The sequence below is a fragment of the Balaenoptera borealis genome (genome assembly GCF_965194805.1).
Source record: "Balaenoptera borealis genome assembly, chromosome: X".
Classification (NCBI taxonomy): Eukaryota; Metazoa; Chordata; class Mammalia; order Artiodactyla; family Balaenopteridae; genus Balaenoptera; species Balaenoptera borealis.
The window spans coordinates 41,789,964-41,812,238 of NC_138881.1; the positions used below are offsets into that span (position 1 = coordinate 41,789,964).

General features: G+C 41.2%; 1 protein-coding gene across 17 annotated transcripts in view; it reads left to right on the plus strand.

The window, feature by feature from the left end:
* Positions 1-22,275, plus strand: part of JADE3 (jade family PHD finger 3) — a 150,693-nt gene that overhangs the window by 40,206 nt on the left and 88,212 nt on the right. For 5 of the 17 annotated variants that reach the window (XM_082378114.1, XM_082378125.1, XM_082378126.1 and 2 more), the window contains one exon: positions 9,035-9,151. The exons of 10 other annotated variants lie outside the window; for them this stretch is intronic. The gene's annotated coding sequence lies outside the window, so the exon portion shown is untranslated. The remainder of the gene's footprint in view (positions 1-9,034; positions 9,152-22,275) is intronic. 2 more of the 17 variants (XM_082378115.1, XM_082378128.1) reach the window with 1 other exon arrangement.

A 22,275-nucleotide genomic window follows, 5' to 3' on the forward strand; every position in this document is an offset into this window, starting at 1 on the left:
GTATCCATTCAGCCAGCCTGTGTCTTTTGGTGGGAGCATTTAATCCATTTACATTCAAGGTAATTATCGATATGTACGTTCCTATTCCCATTTTCTTAAATATTTTGAGTTTGTTATTGTAGTTGTTTTCCTTCTCTTGTGTTTCTTGCCTAGAGAAGTTCCTTTAGCATTTGTTGTAAAGCTGGTTTGGTGGTGCTGAACTCTCTCAGCTTTTGCTTGTCTGTAAAGGTTTTAATTTCTCCATCACATCTGAATGAGATCCTTGCTGGGTAGAGTAATCTTGGCTGTAGGTTTTTCTCCTTCATCACTTTAAGTATATCCTGCCACTCCCTTCTGGCTTGCAGAGTTTCTGCTGAAAGATCAGCTGTTAACCTTATGGGGATTCCCTTGTGTGTTATTTGTTGTTTTTCCCTTGCTGCTTTTAATATGTTTTCTTTATATTTAATTTTTGATAGTTTGATTAATATGTGTCTTGGCGTGTTTCTCCTTGGATTTATCCTGTATGGGACTCTCTGTGCTTCCAGGACTTGATTAACTATTTCCTTTCCCATAGTAGGGAAGTTTTCAACTATAATCTCTTCAAATATTTTCTCAGTTCCTTTCTTTTTCTCTTCTTCTTCTGGGACCCCTATAATTCGAATGTTGGTGCGTTTAATGTTGTCCCAGAGGTCTCTGAGACTGTCCTCAGTTCTTTTCATTCTTTTTTTCTTTATTCTTCTCTGCAGTAGTTATTTCCAGTATTTTATCTTCCAGGTCACTTATCCGTTCTTCTGCCTCAGTTATTCTGCTATTGATCCCATCTAGAGTATTTTTAATTTCATTTATTGTGTTTTTCATTGTTGCTTGGTTCCTCTTTAGTTCTATGTCCTTGTTAAATGTTTCTTGCATTTTGTCTATGCTGTTTCCAAGATTTTGGATCATCTTTTCTATCATTATTCTGAATTCTTTTCCAGGTAGACTGCCTATTTCCTCTTCATTTGTTAGGTCTGGTGTGTTTTGACCCTGCTCCTTCACCTGCTGTATGTTTTTCTGTCTTCTCATTTTGCTTATCTTACTGTGTTTGGGGTCTCCTTTTCACAGGCTGCAGGTTCGTAGTTCCTGTTGTTTTTGGTATCTGTCCCCAGTGGCTAAGGTTGGTTCAGTGGGTTGTGTAGGCTTCCTGATGGAGGGGACTAGTGCCTGTGTTCTGGTGGATGAGGTTGGATCTTGTCTTTCTGGTGGGCATGTCCACGTCTGGTGCTGTGTTTTGGGGTGTCTGTGGCCTTATTATGATTTTAGGCAGCCTCTCTGCTAATGGATGGGGCTGTGTTCCTGTCTTGCTAGTTGTTTGGCATAGGGTGTCCAGCACTGTAGCTTGCTGGTCGTTGAGTGAAGCTGGGTCTTGATGTTGAGATGGAGATCTCTGAGAGATTTTCACCGTTTGGTATTATGTGGAGCTGGGAGGTCTCTTGTGGACCAGTGTCCTGAAGTTGGCTCTCCCACCTCAGAGGCACAGCCCTGATGCCTGGGTGGAGCACCAAGAGCCTTTCATCCACACGGCTCTGAATAAAAGGGAGAAAAAATAGAAAGAAAGAAAGAAAGAAAGAGGGTAAAATAAAATAAAATAAAACTATTATAATAAAAAATAAGAAAAAAATTATTAAGAATAAATTTATTAAGAAAAAATTTTTTTTAATTTTTAAAAATAGATTTATTAATTTTTTATAATAAAAAATAAGAGAAAAATTATTAAGAAAAAAATTTATTAAGAAAAAAATTTTTTAATTTTTTAAAATAAAAAATATGAAAAAAGTTATTAAAATTTTTTTTTAATTTTTAAAAATAGAAAATAAGGAAAAAATTATTAAGAAAACATTTATTAGGAAAAAAATTTTTTTAAGTAAACAAAACAAAACAAAACAAAAAACGGACGGACCTAACCCTAGGACTAATGGTGAAAGCAAAGCTATACAGACAAAATCTCACCCAGAAGCTTACACATATACACTCACAAAAAAAGGAAAAGGGGAAAAATTAATATATCCTGCTCCCAAAGTCCACCTCCTGAATTTGGGATGATTCGTTGTCTATTCAGGTATTCAACAGATGCAGGCACATCAAGTTGTTTGTGGAGCTTTAATCCACTGCTTCTGAGGCTGCTGGGAGAGATTTCCCTTTCTCTTCTTTTTTCTCACAGCTCCCAGGGTTCAGCTTTGGCTTTGGACCCGCCTCTGCATGTAGGTCGCCTGAGGGTGTCTGTTCCCTGCCCAGACAGAACGGGGTTAAAGGAGCAACTGACTAGGGGGCTCTGGCTCACTCAGGCCGGGGTGGGGGAGGGAGGGGTACAGAGGAGGCGGGGTGAGCCTGCAGCGGCAGAGGCGGCGTGATGTTGCAGCAGCCTGAGGCGCACCGTGCGTTCTCCCGGGGAAGTTGTCCCCGGATCACGGGAGCCTGGCCGTGGCGGGCTGCACCGGCTCCCGGGAGAGGTGGTGTGGAGAGTGACCTGTGCTCGCACACAGGCTTCTTGGTGGCGGTAGCAGCAGCCTTAGCGTCTCATGCCCGTCTCTGGGGTCCGCGCTGATAACCGCGGCTCGCGCCCGTCTCTGGGGTCTGCGCTGATAGCCACGGCTCGCGCCCGTCTCTGGAGTTCGTTTAGGCGGCGCTCTGAATCCCCTCTCCTTGCGCGCCGCGAAACAAAGAGGCAAGAAAAAGTCTCTTGCCTCTTTGGCCGCTGCAGACTTTTTCCCGGGCTCCCTCCCGGCTAGCTGTGGTGCGCTAACCCCTTCAAGCTGTGTTCACTCCGCCAACCCCAGTCCTCTCCCTGCGATCTGACCGAAGCCCGAGCCTCAGCTCCCAGCCCCCGCCCACCCCAGCAGGTGAGCAGACAAGCCTCTCGGGCTGGTGAGTGCTGCTCGGCGCCAAGCCTCTGTGCGGGAATCTCTCCGCTTTTCCCTCTGCACCCCTGTTGCTGTGGGATCCGCGCTGATAGCCACGGCTCGCGCCCGTCTCTGGAGCTCGTTTAGGTGGCGCTCTGAATCCCCTCTCCTTGCGTGCCGCGAAACAAAGAGGCAAGAAAAAGTCTCTTGCCTCTTCGGCAGCTGCAGACTTTTTCCCGGACTCCCTCCCGGCTAGCACCGAAGCCCGAGCCTCAGCTCCTAGCCCCGCCCCGCCCCGGCGGGTGAGCAGACAAGCCTCTCGGGCTGGTGAGTGCTGCTCGGCGCCGAGCCTCCGTGCGGGAATCTCTCCGCTTTGCCCTCCGCACCCCTGTGGCTGCGCTCTCCTCCGTGGCTCCGAAGCTTCCCCCCTCTGCTACCCGCAGTCTCCGCCCACGAAGGGGCTTCCTAGTGTGTGGAAACGTTTCCTCCTTCACAGCTCCCTCCCACTGGTGCAGGTCACGTCCCTATTCTTTTGTCTCTGTTATTTCTTTTTTCTTTTGCCCTACCCAAGTACGTGGGGATTTTCTTGCCTTTTGGGAGGTCTGACGTCTTCTGCCAGCATTCAGTGGGTGTTCTTTAGGAGCAGTTCCACGTGTAGATGTATCTCTACTGTATCTGAGGGAAGGAAGGTGATCTCCGCGTCTTACTCTTCCGCCATCTTGCCCAGACCCCCCCAAAATGCAAAGATTTTAAGAGTACAGTTTGAGTCTTTTAAAAATAAATTTATTTATTTATTTATTTATGGCTGTGTTGGGTCTTCGTTGCTGCAAGCGTAGTTGCAGTGAGCGGGGGCCACTCTTCGTTGCAGTGCACGGGCTTCTCATTGTGGTGGCTTCTCTTGTTGCGGAGCATGGATTCTAGGTGCATGGGCTCAGTAGTTGTGGCTCGCAGGCTCTAGAGCGCAGGCTCAGTAGTTTTGGTGCATGGGCTTAGTTGCTCCGTGGCATGTGGGATCTTCGTGGACCAGGGATCAAACCCGTGTCCCCTGCATTGGCAGGGCGATTCTTAACCACTGCGCCACCAGGGAAGTCCTACAGTTTGAGTCTTGACAAATGTATATACTAATGTAACTCACACCCCAGTCAAGGTATAGATGATTTTCTGTCACCCCATAAAGTACCTTTTCATTTGATCCTCTCCAACCAGAGGCAACCATGATTCCAATTTCTGTCACCATAGATTAGTTTTGCCTGCTATTGAACTTTATGTAAATAAAATCATACAGTGTGTAAGCTCGTGTTTGGCTTGTTTTTGGCTTATTTTGTTCAACATAATGTTTTTGAGATTTCATCCATGATGTTGTATGTATCAGTAGTATATCCTGGTTTATTGCTAAGTATTTCATTGTATGAATGTACCAAAATTTGTTTATCTGTTCTCCTTTTGATGGACATTTTGGGTTTTGTTTTTTGAAGTCTTACTGTGGTTTTTTAATTTTTATTTCCCTGATGCCTAATACAATGGAACGCCTTTTCATAATTTATTGCCATTTGATATTCTCTTGTGAAGAGCCTCTTCCAGACTGTTGCCATTTTTCTTTTGAGTTGTTTGTCTTATTAATTTATTGGAGTTCATTATGTAGCCTGGATATGAGTCCATTCTGGTCTGAGAGAGTCTTTTCACCCTCTTAAGAGTACCCTTGTTACACATTTATACAGGAATGTTCATAGCAGCTTTATTTTCAATAACCAAAAACTGGAAACAACCCAAATGTCCTTCAGTAGGTGAATGGTTAAACAAACTGTGGTACATCCATATAATGGAATAAAAGAAATGAACATGGAACAACTTGGATGGATCTCAGGAGCATTATGCTGAATGTAAAAAAGTAAGTTTATATACTGAATAATTTCTTTGATATAGCATTCTTAAAATGACAACTTTATTGAGGTATAATTTCCATACCACAGAGTTCACGTTTCAAACATACAATTTAATGCTTTTTAGTAAATTTACCAAGTTATGTAACCATCTCCATAATCCAGTTTTAGAATATTTCCATCACTCCAATAAAATTTTTTGTGCCCATTTGCCATCAGTCAGTTCCCCTCCCCTGAGCCCTAGGCAACCACTAATCTACTTTCTGTCTCTATAGGTTTGCCTTTTGTGGACATTTTGTATAAAAAGGATCATACACTGTATGCTCTTTTGTGTCTGTCTTCTTTCATGTAGCATAATGTTTTTGAGGTTCATCCATGGATGTGCCATGTATCAGTAATTCATTCCTTTTTATTGTTGAATAGTATTACATTATATGGATATACCACATTATGATTATCTATTCTCTGTGGATAGACATTTGGGGTGTTTCCAGGTTCTCACGAATAATGCTGCTGTGGACATTTACGTACTTGTCCTTGTGTAGGCATATGTTTTTATTTCTCTTGGGTAGATTCCTAGGAGTAGAATTGCTGAGTTGTGTGGTAAATTTATGCTTAACTTCTTAAAGAAACTGCCAAACTCTTTTCCAAGGTGGCTGAACCAAGTTATAGTCCCGCCAATTCGTAGAGAATGTTCCATATTCTCTTGAAAAGCATGTTTATTTTGCTCATCTTGGGAGTGTTTTGTAAATGCCAACTAGGTCAATTTTTTGGTAGTGTTGTGTGAGTTTTCTATATTCTTGCTTGATTTTCTTTCTAGCTGTTCTGTTTTCAAGAATGGGATGTTGAACTCTCTATTAGTGTTGAATTGTCTGTTTCTTCAGTTCTTTGCCTTTAGTTTTCAGCAGTTTGACTATGATGTGTCTGGGTGTGGATTTCTTTGTATTATGTTTGGTATTCTCTCAGCTTCTTGGCAATTTTCATCTGTTTTTTCTTCAAATGTTTTTCGGCATCACACTCTTTTTCGTCTCTGTATTGGATTCCAGTTACACAAATGTTAGATTGTTTATTGTTATCATACAGGTCCTTGACACTTTGGTTCTCCCCCTGAATCTTTTTTCTTTCTGTTATTTAAATTGGCTAGTTTGTTTGTCTATTTTCAGTTTCACTGCCTCCTCCATTCTGCTATTGTGTTCTTTCAGTGAATTTTTTATTTCAGTTATTTTATTTTCCAGTTCTAAAGTTTTAATTTGGTTATCCTTTATATCTTCTCTTTACTTTGCCAATAACTTTCTACTTAAATTTATTTCAAGAGTGTTCAAGTTTGGTGATTGCTCATTTGAGCATTTTTGTAATAGCTGCTTTAACCTACTTGTTAGAGAATTTCAACATTTGTGTCATCTCACTGTTGGCATCTGTTGATTGTCTTTTCCCATGTGAGTTGGCATTTTTGTTTTTTATGTACCGAGCGACTTTGGATTTTATCCTGGACATTTTGACTATTATGTTATTATGTTATTAGACTCTGGATCTTGTTTCAATCTAATGGAGAATGTTGATAATTTGTGTAGCAGTCAGTTGACCTGGTTAGGTTCATACTGCAAGTTCCAGCTCACCTTCTGTAGTGGGCTGTAGTTCCAATATGAGTTCAGTATTCAGTGCCTTTGCAGTGCTATTCAGATCTGTCCCATGTGTGACGCCCACTGGTCAGGTCTGAGACCTGAGTTTCTCTTAGCTCAGTTCTCAAAGTCTTTGACATGCTAATTAGGATCAAATCCACACATGCCCAGATGGGGGGTTGATCACAGTTGTTCATAAGCAGCTTTATGGGTTTGCTTTCCTGACGTCTTCCCTCCTCATTATTACCATGGTATTTTATGGTTTTCTAGAGCTTTCCTTTTCGGTCCTCCAGTCAGAAACCACCCACTTTCATGATGCACTGCCTCTGGGGCATAAGGGACAGGCAGACAGAGAGAGAAAGAAAGTAAGAAAAAACAGTGGGATTTGGCTTTGCCCTTTTGGAGCTTGCTATAGTTCCACCGAATGGAATGGAATGTTCCTTTCCCTCGAGAGTTTTAACTCCTACAGTCTAGTCTCCCTCTGCCAGTCAGTTTCGTTGCTGTTGCCACAACCTCCACCATGGGATTTTCTGGACATGAGAGAAGGGAGAAACAGGAGAGAAAACCCCAGGGGATTTCCCCCCAGTCCCTCTTGAGTTTTAGTAGTTCCCTTTTCCAAAAGAAGCACCTTGAGCCAGAACATGTGCTCTAAACACAGTGCTCACTTTCACGTTTTGTTGTGTTTTCAGGCCAGAGAATACGGGAGGAAGAAAAGTAGTAAAGTCACCACCAGTTCAGTTGTACTAGGCACCCTGATACTCTTCCCTGATTCATCTGCTGATAATATACTTTAAAGAATTCTCTAATAGCTACCCAAGCATTCTGTACAGATTTTATAGTTGCTTCCGGTGGACACAAAGGTGGATGTGTTGATTCCATCTTACCTGCAACCAGAAGTCTTAACTGATATTTTAAATGATGTTTTGGATTGGCTTCCTCAACTCCCCAACATATTTATATCTCTGAAATAGTTTCAAAGATGCAGCGTTTGGTGTAGTTAAGTGGACAAAAGTTTCTAAGTGTAAGCAGAGGAGCTGCAGTATTGGCAGAATAATGACCTCCTGAAAAACAAAGCCACTTTTCTGAAGGCATACATGGTAATCTCATCCGGAAGCACAGTTCTTTGTCCTCATGCAGCATATCATTGACCTCCTTGTTTTCCTTGGCCCTGCCTCTTTGTCACATTCTCTTACTTCTGTCCTGCTGTTTTTCAGTAACCTTTGCCCCTCAGGACTTCATTCATCAACTCCTTTCTCCTCCTCCTCCCTCCCCTGTTTGTCTCTGGTTTACCCTACACTCTCTCCTTCTGAACATTACATTCTTGCATTTTATCACCAGACTCTGTCTTCCAAGGATAAATACACTGCTCTGTGACGTCTTAGGATGTAAGTGCTTGCACTTGAAGGGTGGAGAAGCTAGGCTGGGGAGGTGGGGGGTGAGTAATCAGCTTTTGCTTATAGATTAGGGCCAGACCGGAGTCCCTGCAAGGCATTGTGGTGGTCTAGCCAGCTGCTCTTCCAGTATATTAAGGCCTTCGCTCTCATCAGTATTTCTGGTGATACTGGGGCCCGGCCATGTGAAGCTCCAGCACAGCCAGGAATATCGGTCTAGAAAGAAGGTAGTATTCAAGCCACACTGACCTCATTAACTTGAGAATATATCAGAGCCTTCTGAGCTGTTTTGTTTTGTTGTTAATTGTGAAATTTAATAGGAAGAAACTATTAAATAACAGTTACTTTTATGCAAGTATTTCCTATTCTTAGTTACGGTGGTACAGAATCACTGCAGGAAGGAAATCCTAAAAGGGCAAAAACACATGGGCAAAGCACAAGTTTTTATGCTGCAGCATGCTTTCAGTATTTTTATGGTGGAAACATAACGTTCCTTAAAAACCACAGTGGGCTTCCCAGGTGTCTCTTCAGATCCATCAGGTTCCAGGCATGCAAAAGCTGCTCAACTCATAACCTTCTGGGCATATATTAACTATGTATAGATAAAATTTGTAGGTATTCAAAAGATATGGTACCTTTTGGAAAGAAAATCCTCAGGTACAGCATGTTGTCTCATTTACTCCCACTGAAATTCATTATCTTCTTGTCTGGGAGCAGGGCAGCAGCAGGGAGCTCCCTGAGTTCTGACCCACTGTTTTTATGACAGACTGGCCCTCCTCACACAAGGACAGGTCAATGATAGTCTTTTCCACTGCTAAGATTTTTATTTTTTCAGGTCAGTGATACTCTTTTCCACTGATAAGATTTTTATTTTTTCTTTTGGCAGTAGCCAAAGCAACTAGTTATAAAGAAAACACACTCATTATTCTTACTCTTTCATTTTGCACAGTAATACTCATTTCAGTGGTATGTTTCTGTGGAGATCTCTTTAGCTATCAGAGCAATTTGACTTTGGTACTGGAAAATCTTAAGTCACAGAAACAGTGATTAAACAGGCAACAATTCTACAAATAATACTGATTTAATTATGTACATAAGGTCAACCAAGGCATGAGAATTAAAGTGAGATTTATTTAAGGCCAGTATACTGTAAACAGCCCCCCCCATCCCGTGACTATAATAACTTTCAGGCCCAATTAAGTGAATTATTCCTCATTGATTATGAAATATTCCCAGGTAAAACCATTAAAGGCTGTATTGATTTCGGATTGTTGCATTATTTCTTAAAGCTTGTCTTGGAATAACTGCTGCATTTTCCAGAGTCTATGAGCTCTAAACTGTGAGGTGCTGGCCTAACTTTGATGGAACCTGAGAATTGGAAGGACCTTGGGGATCACCAAATCCAGGTACCTTCCCAGTGCAAGAATCCTCTCCACAGTATTCTGTCAGACAGGCAGTTGTCTGACTCTTTACCACTTTTACCCCCATAGAATGTATATTTTTCCTCCATACATTTTTGATGCTACTCACTCATCTTTCCATGATAGGTCATTCTGTATTCCCAAGCCAAGATCTGCCTTCTAGGGTCTCTCACCATTGTTCCCAGCTCCTCCATTACCACACAGAGGAAATCTCCTTTGTCCAAAATAGTTAAAGCCATCTATTTTCGTACTTCCCCTTTTTCGCATCTGTGATCTTCTCAGACTAAAAAAATTCCTGGTTCTTTCAACAGCTTAATTCAAGGCTTTTTAATGCAGTGGAAAATTCAAAGAATAATATAATGAACACTCATATTCTCCACCAGCCAGAATTATCAACAATTAAGATTTTGTCGGGGCTTCCCTGGTGGCGCAGTGGTAGAGAATCTGCCTGCCAATGCAGGGGGCACGGGTTCGAGCCCTGGTCTGGGAAGATCCCACATGCCGCGGAGCAACTGGGCCCGTGAGCCACAACTACTGAGCCTGCGCGTCTGGAGCCTGTGCTCCGCAGCAAGAGAGGCCATGATAGTGAGAGGCCCACGCACCGCGATGAAGAGTGGCCCCCGCTCGCCGCAACTGGAGAAAGCCCTCGCACAGAAACGAAGACCCAACACAGCCATAAAAATAAATAAATAAATAAATAAATAAATAAATAAAAAGATTTTGTCATATTTTTCTTTTTCTTAAATAGAGGAATTAAAACATTACAGAAATGGTTATTTCCCCTTTGATCACCCCTTCTAGTGTCCTCCTCCTCCCTCGCAGTGTCATGCATATATAGGTGTGTATAAACAACATATAGATTTGTTTTAATTTACACAAATGGTGTTATTATGGGTGTGTCTATATGTTTTGTCCATACAGCAAATGTCTTAGATCTTTTCGTATGTTTTGTATTAATCTTTCCATACTATGTATTGTATTAGTCATTATATGTATGACATAAGATATTTTGCCTGTCTGCCATCTGGGCGTATGGTCGGATTGTAGTCCTGCCTCTTCTGAAGTTAGGTGTGGCCATGTGATTTGCTTTGGTCAATGAAATGTCAGCAAAAGTAACGGGTGCACTTCCAAATGGAAGTTTTAATAGCCAGTATGAGATTTACCACATTTAATTCCCCTGGCAGATAGAGATGGGGTCTCTCTGTCAGCCAGGGTCTGAGAATAACTACTTGAACTTTCCTGCCAACTCACTTTTTAAGCATGTAGCATAAGGAATAAATAGACTTTGCTTGTATTAAGCCACTCGGATTTTAGGTTCCTTTTGTTAATTTGCAAACTTAGCCCATCCTGATTTATAAGTAGACCTACATCATTGTTTTTAGTGGCTGCAAAGTATCCCCGAGTGTGAGTAGACCTTATTCTGTGTAGCCATTCTCCTACTGACAGAAGAAGCTTAAGGACTTCCTGAATTTTGCTGTTATAAACAATTCTGTGTTGATAATTGTATAAATTTGTGAGAGTTTCTCCAGGATGTGTATCTAGAAGTAGGATTGTTTGGGTCACAGCGTATGGATATTTTCAGTTTTACAGGATTCTGTCTTTGCCATCTAAAGTGGCTATATCAATTTACATTCTCACCCTTTCAACTGTCATTTGTGTGACATGATTCCCAAACTTTTTACTAATCTTGGTTCCCCTCTCTGGATTCACTTTTGTCAGTCATTGTTTCTCTGTGATACCCAGACTGGAACTTGGTGTCCTGTTGTTGTCCAACTGAGGTAGATGATATATTTCCAAATTTAGCCCAAGCTGAGTAGCTGCATCACCCTGGGGTATTTGCTGGCATAGAAGACTGAACGTCTATCATCCTGTATTTAGGAAACATCCTGTATTTAGGAGTTTTTTAAATTGCAGTGGCTTTACATATGTTCCAGTTAAATTTCATCCTATTTTTGCTTATCATATTAGCTTTTGAATTCTCCCCTTTACTCTTATGTCACCCCTCCTAGGTCAATAATCCTAGGTTCGCCTACATTACTGATCAAAATTTTGATCAGCACAGGGCCAAGGGCATAGCTCTGTGTCCCACCATGAGACACCTTTCAGGTTTACCTGTCTTCAGGATTCTTCATCTTATCAAGCGGAAAATCCTGGTGGCCTTTGTCAGCTGCACCACCTATACTCTACCTATAAAGAATTATCCCAATAAATGAATTGAGTGACTGGAACAGAAAGGAGTCTGGGGTAAGTTGGGTGTGTCATAATTTTAGAGAGCCTATGCTGGCAGTTAGTGACTATCAAGTGCTTACCCAACCAGTGCTTTATTAATCTGATCTAGAATTTAGTTTGGAGTGAGATTTCAAGCTTTTTATTAGTAATGATTATACTCCACCCCTTTGAAAATAAGGGAGATTTTTTTGCCTCTCTCCAGTCTGTTGGGAGGTCTGGTTTCTGTGAGTTTTCATAGATGAAAGGAAGTGATTCTGCTGTCATAGCTGCAAATAGTCTTTTATTCCTGGGGAGAGGAACAAGGTGGTTTTTAGGATTATGAGCAGCCAGGATGCTTGTGCTCTACTCCCCGGTCAGTGTCTTTTCTTCCTGCACCAGAACCAAACCTGTTCATAGTTCTAGAAGTTATAAGGATTCCCTAGACCAGTAGCTCAGGTCATTACAAGTTAGACTTGTTGATGGTCTTTCTCTTGTTCTTTGGGACCAACTACATGTCTAATTCCTGTTACCATTTTTGTATTAGGATTCTTAGTTACATGTGTCAGGATCCCAACTCAGATTAGCCTAAGAAACAAAAAGAAAGTTTACTGGTAAATGAATAGCCCCATGGACTGCTGCCTTTAGGAATGGCTGCATCCTCTCACTCATCACATCCCTGATTCTCCTTCCCTCACCTTTGCTTTCCTCTGAGTTAGTTTCGCTCACTCTCAGGCAGGCTATCTGCAGCAGATGCAGTGCTTCTTTTCCAATACTTCTGTCAGAACCTTTGGATGACTTGTTGATCTAGCCTGGTTCATATGCCTTAGCCCCAGGAGGTGTGTATGTGTTAGGAAGTGGGGCAGAGATTGCCCTCAACCTGACTACATGGACTGAGAGTGAGCCCTCATTCACTCCTCTTTCATACATTTGCTGAGTGCCCACTATATGATAGACACCATATTAGGCTCAGGGGTTATTACACTGAACAACATACTCATATTGACATAACATAATCAATATATATATTGATCAAGATATAACATAATCTGCCTTCTTGAAGTGTATAAGCGTTTAAAAAATGGACTTTAATGTGCTCACAATAATAAAGGAGAAGTTACTGGTGCTGGAAAGCAAATGACAGGGGTTCTGACCTATTCTGGGCCAGGTGAGGGAAGGCTGCCCTAAGGAAGTGTTTTTTGGATTGAAATCTGACATGAGTAGGAGTTAGCTATGTGAAGTAGGTAGGAAGGTTGATGACAAGCAATTGGGGGAGGGAGGTGGAATGTACAGAGCCTTGGAGGTAGAAGGGGGCGTATTCCAGGCACTGAAAGAAGGCCAGTATGGTTAGATCACAGAGACTGAAGGGGCAGAGAGGCACATGTGGGGCTGGAGAAGTAGGTTGGTACCACTTGAGCAATGCCTCATGGCTTGGCAAAAGGTTTGGAAGCCATACAAATAGCCCTAGTCTATGTGGGTAACTCACTTCCTAAAAACTTCCTTAGTCTAGTTAATTAACTAGCCAAGATCACCCACCTGGTTGGGATTTAAATCTAGGAACACCACAATATCTGTCACATGTCCAGACCTGGCTCAGGCATTGCCTCTCCCAGGAAGCAGTCCTTCCTGCCAATGGGAGAGGGTAGGTGTTCCTCCATTCCTACTCCCTTAGTACCCTGCTCAGAGAACTCTCATGGTTTTATTTACCCCATCCAAGCCTGGGCAAGACATGTTGGTGCCCAGCCAGACTAATGATTGGCATCTGTGCAAAAAAGTGTTGTCATAGCAAGCCTGTCTTTGAAAGGTCCCTTGGCTGGCATCTGGAACTTGATTTTCAGGGGGATTCCCACCATCCCCAGAACTGATAAGGGTGGCTCAATGTGCCCGAACTGTTTATATAAACAGTGCAGTTTCTGCTGAACACTTGCTTTCCTTCTTGAGGTCTACAATTTTGATATTGCCAATCAGAGGGTGCCTATGTGACCAACCTCCAATCAAAACCCTGGGCACTGAGTCCCTAATGAGCTTCCCTAGTGGACTACATTTCATGTATGTTGTCACAACTTGCTGCTAGGGAAATTAAGTGTATCCTGTGTAACTCCACTGGGAGAGGACTCTTGGAAGCTTGTGTCTGGTCTCCCCTGTATTTCACCCCAGATGACTTTACCCTCCACTGATTTTGCTTTGTATTTCTTCACCGTAATAAATCATAGGCGATGAGTGTGGTTATATGCTCAGTTATGTGAATCTTCCTAGTGAATCACAGAACTTGGGGTGGTCTTGGGGACTCCTGACACAGCACCCTTGCAAAACTATTCTTAAGTACTTTTCAACACTTATTTTCAAAGGAGAGAGTGAGCCTGGTGAGGAACTAGGGCAGAGAAAGGGGCTCTCTGGTGGTGGCACTTGACTCTCCTCTACTTTTGTGCAGTCAGCTTTGGTCCCAAACTTGTACTCTCCACTCTACTAAACCTCAGTCTTGCAGAGGCCTGCAAGGGAACCTTTGAGCACTGGGGAGCAGTGTAAAGGCTTTACACTAAGGAGTCATTCATGATCAGATTTGCATTTGGGGAAGAATAAATGCCCAAGAATCATCACGAGAATTTGTGAGGAGAGTTTGCTTCACCAGAATACAACTATCTATACAAAGCCACTATCATAAAAGTAGTGTGGCAATGGACTAGAAATTTGATGTAACAGCCAGGTTTCCCAAATTCCAGCCCAAGTTCCTTCATCAAACCTTTATCGAGTTCTTTGATGAGTTCTGTAAGAGTGAACACGTGAAACTCAGTTCCTTCTCTGCTTTACTTCTGAGACAGGTCATGCAAAAGCAAGCATCATTTATACTGTCTGCAGTGGAACCCTCTGAACTTGTTTTTGGGTGGTTGGGATGCTTTCAACTGTCAAAGTAGGAATGTGGGGGTTCTGAATTCAGAACGTGGAAAAAAACAGTAAGTAAATAATGAACTCTTTACCAGTCTCCCTCCTGTGAATTGCTGATATTTCAAATCATTGCATATTAATAGCTTAGGGGTGATTTTGGCACTTTTGAGTTTTACAGTTTTTCAGTTGGTAAAAATATTCCTATTTCCACAATCTGCCACCATTGTTTTGTCTTCCTTTGCATGTCAGGGATGATATTTCCTAAGGGAAAACTTAATTAGACCATGCAATAATCTTCTTGGGGAAATAGAGAAAATTGGTTATTTAAAACACTAGATGAAAGATCTTAGTTTTTTTTTAAAAAAAAAAAACCTTTGAAAGAGGAAAACATCCTGTACTGAAGGAACAGAGGTGGGATGATGGAGTTCTGCTGTCCCTGTTTTGCATTTCTAACAGTAAACTTGAAAGCACAGGATCTTCTGACCATTGAAGCTGAAATTATGTATTCACTGTTTCCCATGAAATAACATTTACCATTAAAAAGAGATTGCATTTATATTTGTCTTGGGTAAATTTCTATGCAGAAAATTCTAAAATTTTTAATGCAGAAATTCATAAGTTCAAGACCCACACAAGCACACAAAAGCATTACATTGATTACATGTCCGTGTGTTGGCTGATTCCTGAAATGGTGTCTCAGAAGGATTAAAATTGAGCCTCTGTTCTGAGCACATGGGGTTGACTGTGGCTTGGGAGTGTGCCAGTTAGTCGTAGCACCTGCGCCTCCTCACAGGGTCTTGTTGCCGCTGCCCAGGAAGATGGAGGGAAACTGCCTCACCACTCCAGCCACAGATGCAAGGCTAGAAATCCTGCCTATGAGGCTTCTTCTCCTGCTGACTGACAAGAGACCCAGAGACGATAGTCTAGCCAGCTGGCTGCAATGCTGGGGCAGGAAAAGCAGCAAAAGTGAGAATAAAATCAAGTCCCCCCCACTCCCAAGCCCACGCTGATAATAATGATCAGATGCCTTTTTGTCAACAACCTCATCTTGCATTAAACAACATTCAGGAATCCTGGGTGTGATGGCCTATTTGCAGTGTGTAAACGGAACATGGGAAGAGGGTGGTGCTCAGATCTGACCTAGAAATTTGAGATGTAGGTGGAGAGACCTAACACCCCGCTGGGGACTCACAGGCCAATTACCTTGAGTCTGGTAACTGGAATACAACTCCTAAAGGAAACTAGGTGTTTTGAACTAAGAAATAAATGTATGTATAGGCGAGGCTTCATGTATTCTTTCTTTGTTTATTATAAGTCCTCAAAAGTTCATAGGAATTAAGGTTTTCCAGAGTGTGTGAGGGCTTTGGAGACAAAAGAAGAGAAGCAAAGGAAGGAGCCTTTTCTTTATTTTTGTTCGTGAGCAAAATCCTGCAGTATTAGACTGAACCATATGAAATTGCTGATACTCAAACATTTTTACCTACAACAATGGCAATTTCATATGGTTTAACCTAATACATCTAATTTTACCACACAAATGCTTTGAAAATATTCTCAGCTTATTATTTTTTTGGACTTAACTTCATCAGAGGGGGAAGGATCTCATAAATTCTTAGAAAGTCTTTTCTTTATAATAATTTATGACATTAATCCTCACTTATCAAACGTGTTTTTTAGCAGCTCTATGGAAGTATAATTGATATATAAAAACTGCACATTTTCAATGTATGCAGTTTGATGAGTTTGGACTTAATGCATATACCCGTGAAACCATCACTACAATCAAGGTAATAGCCACCTCCAAAAGATTCCTTGTGCCTCATTTTTTTGTGATAAGAACACTTAACATGAGATCTACCCTCTTAAATTTTTAAGTGCACAATATGGTATTATTAATAGACACTGTGTTGTATAGCAGATCTCTAGAACTTAATTCATCTTGCATAATTGAAACTTTACACTCATTGAACAATAATTCCCCCATTTTCCTCTCTTCACAGTCCCTGGCAACTACCATTCTATTGTCTGCTTCTGTGAGTTTGACTATTTTAGATATGTCATATAAGTGGAATCATGCAGTATTTGTCCTTGCTTATTTCACTTAGCATAATGTCCTCCAGGTTCATCCATGTTGTTGCAAATGAAAGGATTCCCTTTTTTAAGGTTAGCATTCCATTGTGTGTATATGACACATTTTCTTTATCCATTCATCTGTCAAATGGACACTTGGGTCGTTTCTATATCTTGACTATTGTGAATAATGCTACAGTGAACATGGGAGTGCCAATATCTCTTTGAGATCCTGACTTCAATTATTTTGGATATATATGGCCAACAGGTGTATATATAAAGGTGCTCAACATCACTAATCATCAGGGAAATGCAAATCAAAACCACAATATCACCTCACACCTGTTAGGATGGCTATTATATGTAAAAGAAGATAAGTGTTGGTGAAGATATGGAGAAACTAGAACTCTTTACTCCCACACTGTTGGTGGGAATGTAAAATGGTGCAGCCACTATGGAAAACAGTATGCAGATTCTTAAAAAATTAAAAATACAGCTACCCTATGATCCAGCAATCTCACTTCTAGATATATATCCAAAAGTAGTGTTTGTTTTTACTTGGATATTCTTGAGAGAGAATCCCAAAGAAAACCAAAACCCCAAGGCCTGCTGTCTTAAATACAGTGGCATTGTGATCAGTGGTCTAGATAGACTGGAGTAGCCTGGAATTTTTAGTCCATTTCTGGCTCAGTACCTGATTCACTGGGCTTTCTTAGGCAGTCATTAGGCCTGACTACAAATCAGTTGCTATTCCAACATTTCATAATTTCATTCTCAAAATGCATGTGGGAGGCTAGCTACTTATTCCCTTGCTCAGAATGTTTTTGGGGCTTTCCTTTTTGGAATTACCTTTAGAGCCATATACTAAGCCACACGAGGAATTGGTTATTCACTTCATTCATTCAATAAGTATTTATTCGAGTTATTTACAATGTTGGGCATTGTATCAGGTACAGAGACAGATGACATGGACATAGAAGGTGGTCCAGGGAAGGAGTGTGAACAGAAGCATGTGTGCAGGAAAGCACCAGGACATGTGAGTGGGGAGCAGTGAGTGACTCAGCTTCCCTAGAGAAGAGACCATGCAAGGAAAATAACACTGGAAACGTGAGCTGTGGCCACATTGCGGAGTGCCTTGGATACTAAGCCTAGGAGTCTGAAATTTGTGCTGTGAGCAGTAGGGAGCCATTGAAGGTTTTGTGCTTTTAGAGTTTTAACCTGCCAGCTGATGACAGTAGAATTGGAATTGTAAATCAGTCTTGCAATTTATTTTCCCGGCTTGTTACTGACTAAAACTGGTTTTACACACCTCAACTGCATGCCCGTTTCAGTGGACTTTGAATAACATTTGATTGTTTCCAAAAGTGAAATGCACTTTCAAAGGAAGAAAAATTGCTTCCATTGACCTTACTCGGAGAAATATGATACACCAAAGGGACAGAAAGCAAATCAAAGTAGAAAATGTCCTAAGTGTTTTGAGGAATTGCATTTGCCTCAGAGGGTCTCTTGGAAGTCAGCCTGTAATTGAATGTGTGAATTCTGGTATATTTGTTTTTTTTTAAATTACTTCATAGTTACATACATCTGTGTAATTAATCTTTTGAGTTGGTAACTGCCCTGTCTTTACTGGAATGCACTGAAGGGTAACAGTGTGCAAATAGAGAATGGGGATTATAACTAAAAAGAATAGGGATTCTAATGGCAATGCTAAGTTCTCTTCAGGTGAGATATTAGCAGTGTGGGACATATTAACTAGTTAACTGGTTAACTGCTGATTGCAGGTGCCACTACCTCTGGTCTGAGGAGGTACCTTATGGCTACTTTGGCATCAGGTAGGATGAGAGACTTGCATATGGAGTGACATTTGTTATTTGCATGGCCGTTATTACAAATTTCTTCTTTGGGGTCAGGTGTTTGACCCCCTCTGTGATCTTGGCATTAGCTAGAGTGCCCTTCTCAGTGGAGCCCAGCAGTAGTGCCTGCTTTGGAGAATTATTCAATGTCTAAAGTGATTCAGTGTAGTAGGACTGTGGTGTGCGATGAAATTTCCATTCTATATTTAATCATTAAAAACTGACTTCTAAATTCTGTCAATTAACTCTTGCTGTACATCTAGCCACTTCAAAAGTTAGTGGCTCAAAATGGTAATTATCTGTTTAGCTCATTATTCTGTGAGTTGGCCATTTGGGCGGTTCAGCTGAGCAGTTCTGTTCTTAGCTGGTCTCCCTTATGTCTGTGGTGAGCTACAGGTCAGCAGGGAGCTCTGCTTCTGAGGTTGGCTGGCTGTCAACTGGGACAATGGTAGAGGGTAGGAGTACTGGGCTATACATCTGTTATCCTGCAGCAGGCTAGCCCAGGCTTGTTTTCGTGATAGCTGGGCAGGTTTCTAAGACTGAATAGAAGCAGCAAGGCCTCTTGAGGCCTAGGCTTAGAACTGGCACAGCATCACCTCTGCTGCATTTGGTTGGCCTACGCAAGTCATAAAGCCAGTCCAGATTCAGGGAATGGGAAGGAGCTTCAAAATCACCTTGAAAGGGCATAGATAAAGAAGAAGGTGGAGAATTGAGACCATTTTTGCTCTCTATCAGACAAATACAGATTACTCTTCTTAAAGGCTTCAGTTACTCCTGTAACATTTAAAACTCATGTGTTCTGTATATTCACATAATTCGTATTCACAGGGTTAAAGACTGATCAAAAACAAATAAGAAAGTATTAAAATCGTTCACAAGTCAGGGCCATGATGATAGTCCTTTTGTGAAGTTGAGTTTTGGGAAGGGACTTGGATGCTCTGATACCTGAATGTGCCTCACATTTTATTTTATTTTTTTAAACATCTTTATTGGAGTATAATTGCTTTACAATGGTGTGTTAGTTTCTGCTTTATAACAAAGTGAATCAGCTATACATATACATATATCCCCATATCTCCTCCCTCTTGCATCTCCCTCCCACCCTCCCTATCCCACCCCTCTATGTAGTCACAAAGCACCGAGCTGATCTCCCTGTGCTATGCGGCTGCTTCCCACTAGCTATTTTACATTTGGTAGTGTATATATGTCCATGCCACTCTCTCACTTCGTCCCAGCTTACCCTTCCCCCTCCCCATGTCCTCACGTCCATTCTCTACGTCTGCATCTTTATTCCTGTCCTGCCCCTAGGTTCTTCAGAACCTTTTTTTTTTCTTTTTAGAGTCCATATATATGTGTTAGCATACGGTATTTGTTTTTCTCTTTCTGACTTACTTCACTCTGTATAACATATTCTAGGTCCATCCACCTCACTATAGATAACTCAATTTCATTTCTTTTTATGGCTGAGTAATATTCCATTGTATATATGTGCCCCATCTTCTTTATCTATTCATCTGTCTATGGACACTTAGGTTGCTTCTATGTCCTGGCTATTGTAAATAGAGCTGCAATGAACATTGTGGTACATGACTCTTTTTGAATTATGGTTTTCTCAGGGTATATGCCCAGTAGTGGGATTGCTGGGTCATAGGGTAGTTCTATTTTTAGTTTTTTAAGGAACCTCCATACTGTTCTCCACAGTGGCTGTATCTATTTACATTCCCACCAACAGTGCAAGAGGGTTCCCTTTTCTCCACACCCTCTCCAGCATTTATTGTTTGTAGATGTTTTGATGATGGCCATTCTGACTGGTGTGAGGTGATACCTCATTGTAGTTTTGATTTGCACTTCTCTAATGATTAGTGATGTTGAGCATTCTTTCATGTGTTTGTTGGCAATCTGTATATCTTCTTTGGAGAAATGTCTATTTAAGTCTTCTGCCCATTTTTGGATTGGGTTGTTTGTTTTTTGGATATTGAGCTACATGAGCTGCTTGTAAATTTTGGAGATTAATCCTTTGTCAGTTGCTTCATTTGCAAATATTTTCTCCCATTCTGAGGGTTGTCTTTTCGTCTTGTTTATGGTTTCTTTTGCTGTGCAAAAGCTTTGAAGTTTCATTAGGTCCCATTTGTTTATTTTTGTTTTTATTTCCATTTCTCTAGGAGGTGGGTCAAAAAGGATCTTGCTGTGATTTATGTCATAGAGTGTTCTGCCTATGTTTTCCTCTAAGAGTTTGATAGTGCCTGGCCTTACATTTAGGTCTTTAATCCATTTTGAGTTTATTTTTGTGTATGGTGTTAGGGAGTGTTCTAATTTCATTCTTTTACATGTAGCTGTCCAGTTTTCCCAGCACCACTTATTGAAGAGTGCCTCACATTTTAAATCAAAGCCACTAACTGGATCCTTGCTACTAAATGACATGAAGAACATAAATGGAGATTTAAAACGAAGCCGCAGATTCTTTGACACTGGTCTCATCAGGAGGTAGGGCCTATGTCTCCTTCGAGTTAAATCTGGGTGGGCTTGTGACTGCTTCAACCAATAAAGCAGAGTATGTGACTTCTGAGGCTAAGTTATAACATACAGTGCAGCTTCTGCCTTGTTCATTAGAACATTTATGCTGGGAACCCTGTAGCTGCCATGTAAGAAGCCTGACTACCCTGAGACTACTGTGCTGAGAGGCCTTGTGTGGGCACTTCAGAGGTGCTCTCTGCCAAGCCCAGTCATCCCTGTCAAAGGGTCCAGCTGAGTGAAGTGAAGAATCCTCCAGATGATTCCAGCTGTTTTGAGTCTTTGCAGCTGAGATCCCAGACATCATGGAGTAGAAAAACACCATCCTTGCTGTTTGTCACCTGAATTCCCGATTCACAGAATTTGTGAGATGATAAAATGATGGTTGCTTTATGCCACTATATTTTACAGTGGTTACATAGCAATTGATAAACTGGAACAGAATAAATAAATGGGCATGGCTGTATTCCAATAAAACTTTTTTCATGGACACTGAAATAAGAATTTTACAAAATTTTTACATGTCATAAAATCCTTTTGATTTTTTTCAACAATTAAAAAATGTAAAGGCCATTCTTAGCTCATGGGCCATATACCAAAAACAAGCAGTGAGCTAGATTTGGCCTACAGGCCATAGTTTGCTGACCCCTGCTCTAAAAGATTTTGTAGTACTTGTAAAATTTAAACCTAAGGGCTTTTGGCCAAGATAGCTCTGATTTCATGCTTCAAACTCATATCTCCTCTCTAAATAAAGTGACAATAGATAAAATAAAAAATTAGGAAGACATATCTGTGATCAAGAAAAGGTAAATCTCTGGACGAGAAACAGATCAAACAGTAAGTGGAGATTGTTAGTCATGGGCCGCTAGTTACTGATGTACTTACTGGACTCTAGATCCAGAGAAAGGTAGAGATGGCTGGGAATTGTATTTCTATAGACAGTGGAAATCAAAGCACTCAGTGATCGGAGGAAATGATCCCTGGCTGTGCAAAGTCAAGGATTGCTCATGAACAGAGATGGAAAAAGATGTTACTTATATTTGTAGTGGCAGGCAGGAGAGCAGAGAGAGACTCGGGGCCAGATGCAAATATATTATTGGCTTACTGTCTAAATCTGTACTTTTATCCCTATTGGTAGGATGGGATTGAGAATGCTGGGAGGAAGCAGCTCTCAATGGAGAGGGTGAATGAAGAAGGAGGGAAATGAACTTCCTCCAAGGTTAGCTTACTAACTAAAATTTCAAAGTGAGAACAGTTGTCCAAATTAGCACCCAGCAAATAAATTTACTCCCAATGAGAATCATTTTACAGTGACTTTAAAGTTTATTTTCAAAGAGCTAAAGCAAGAATAACTTGCATTATAAGTTTTTAAAAAATCTAGCCATACCTGGTAGGAACTCATATTCTAGTTGGAGATTTTTAAATATATATCAATGATTACAAAATAGTTTATGTTAGTGATGGTGCTGTACACAGCCCACTCAGAGCATACTGCTGTTGAGATTGTCAAGGGGGTGAGTCAGACAAGGGAGGCTTTTTAGAAGAGGTGACATGTTTGCTAAGCCTTATAAGGATGAGTTTATGTGT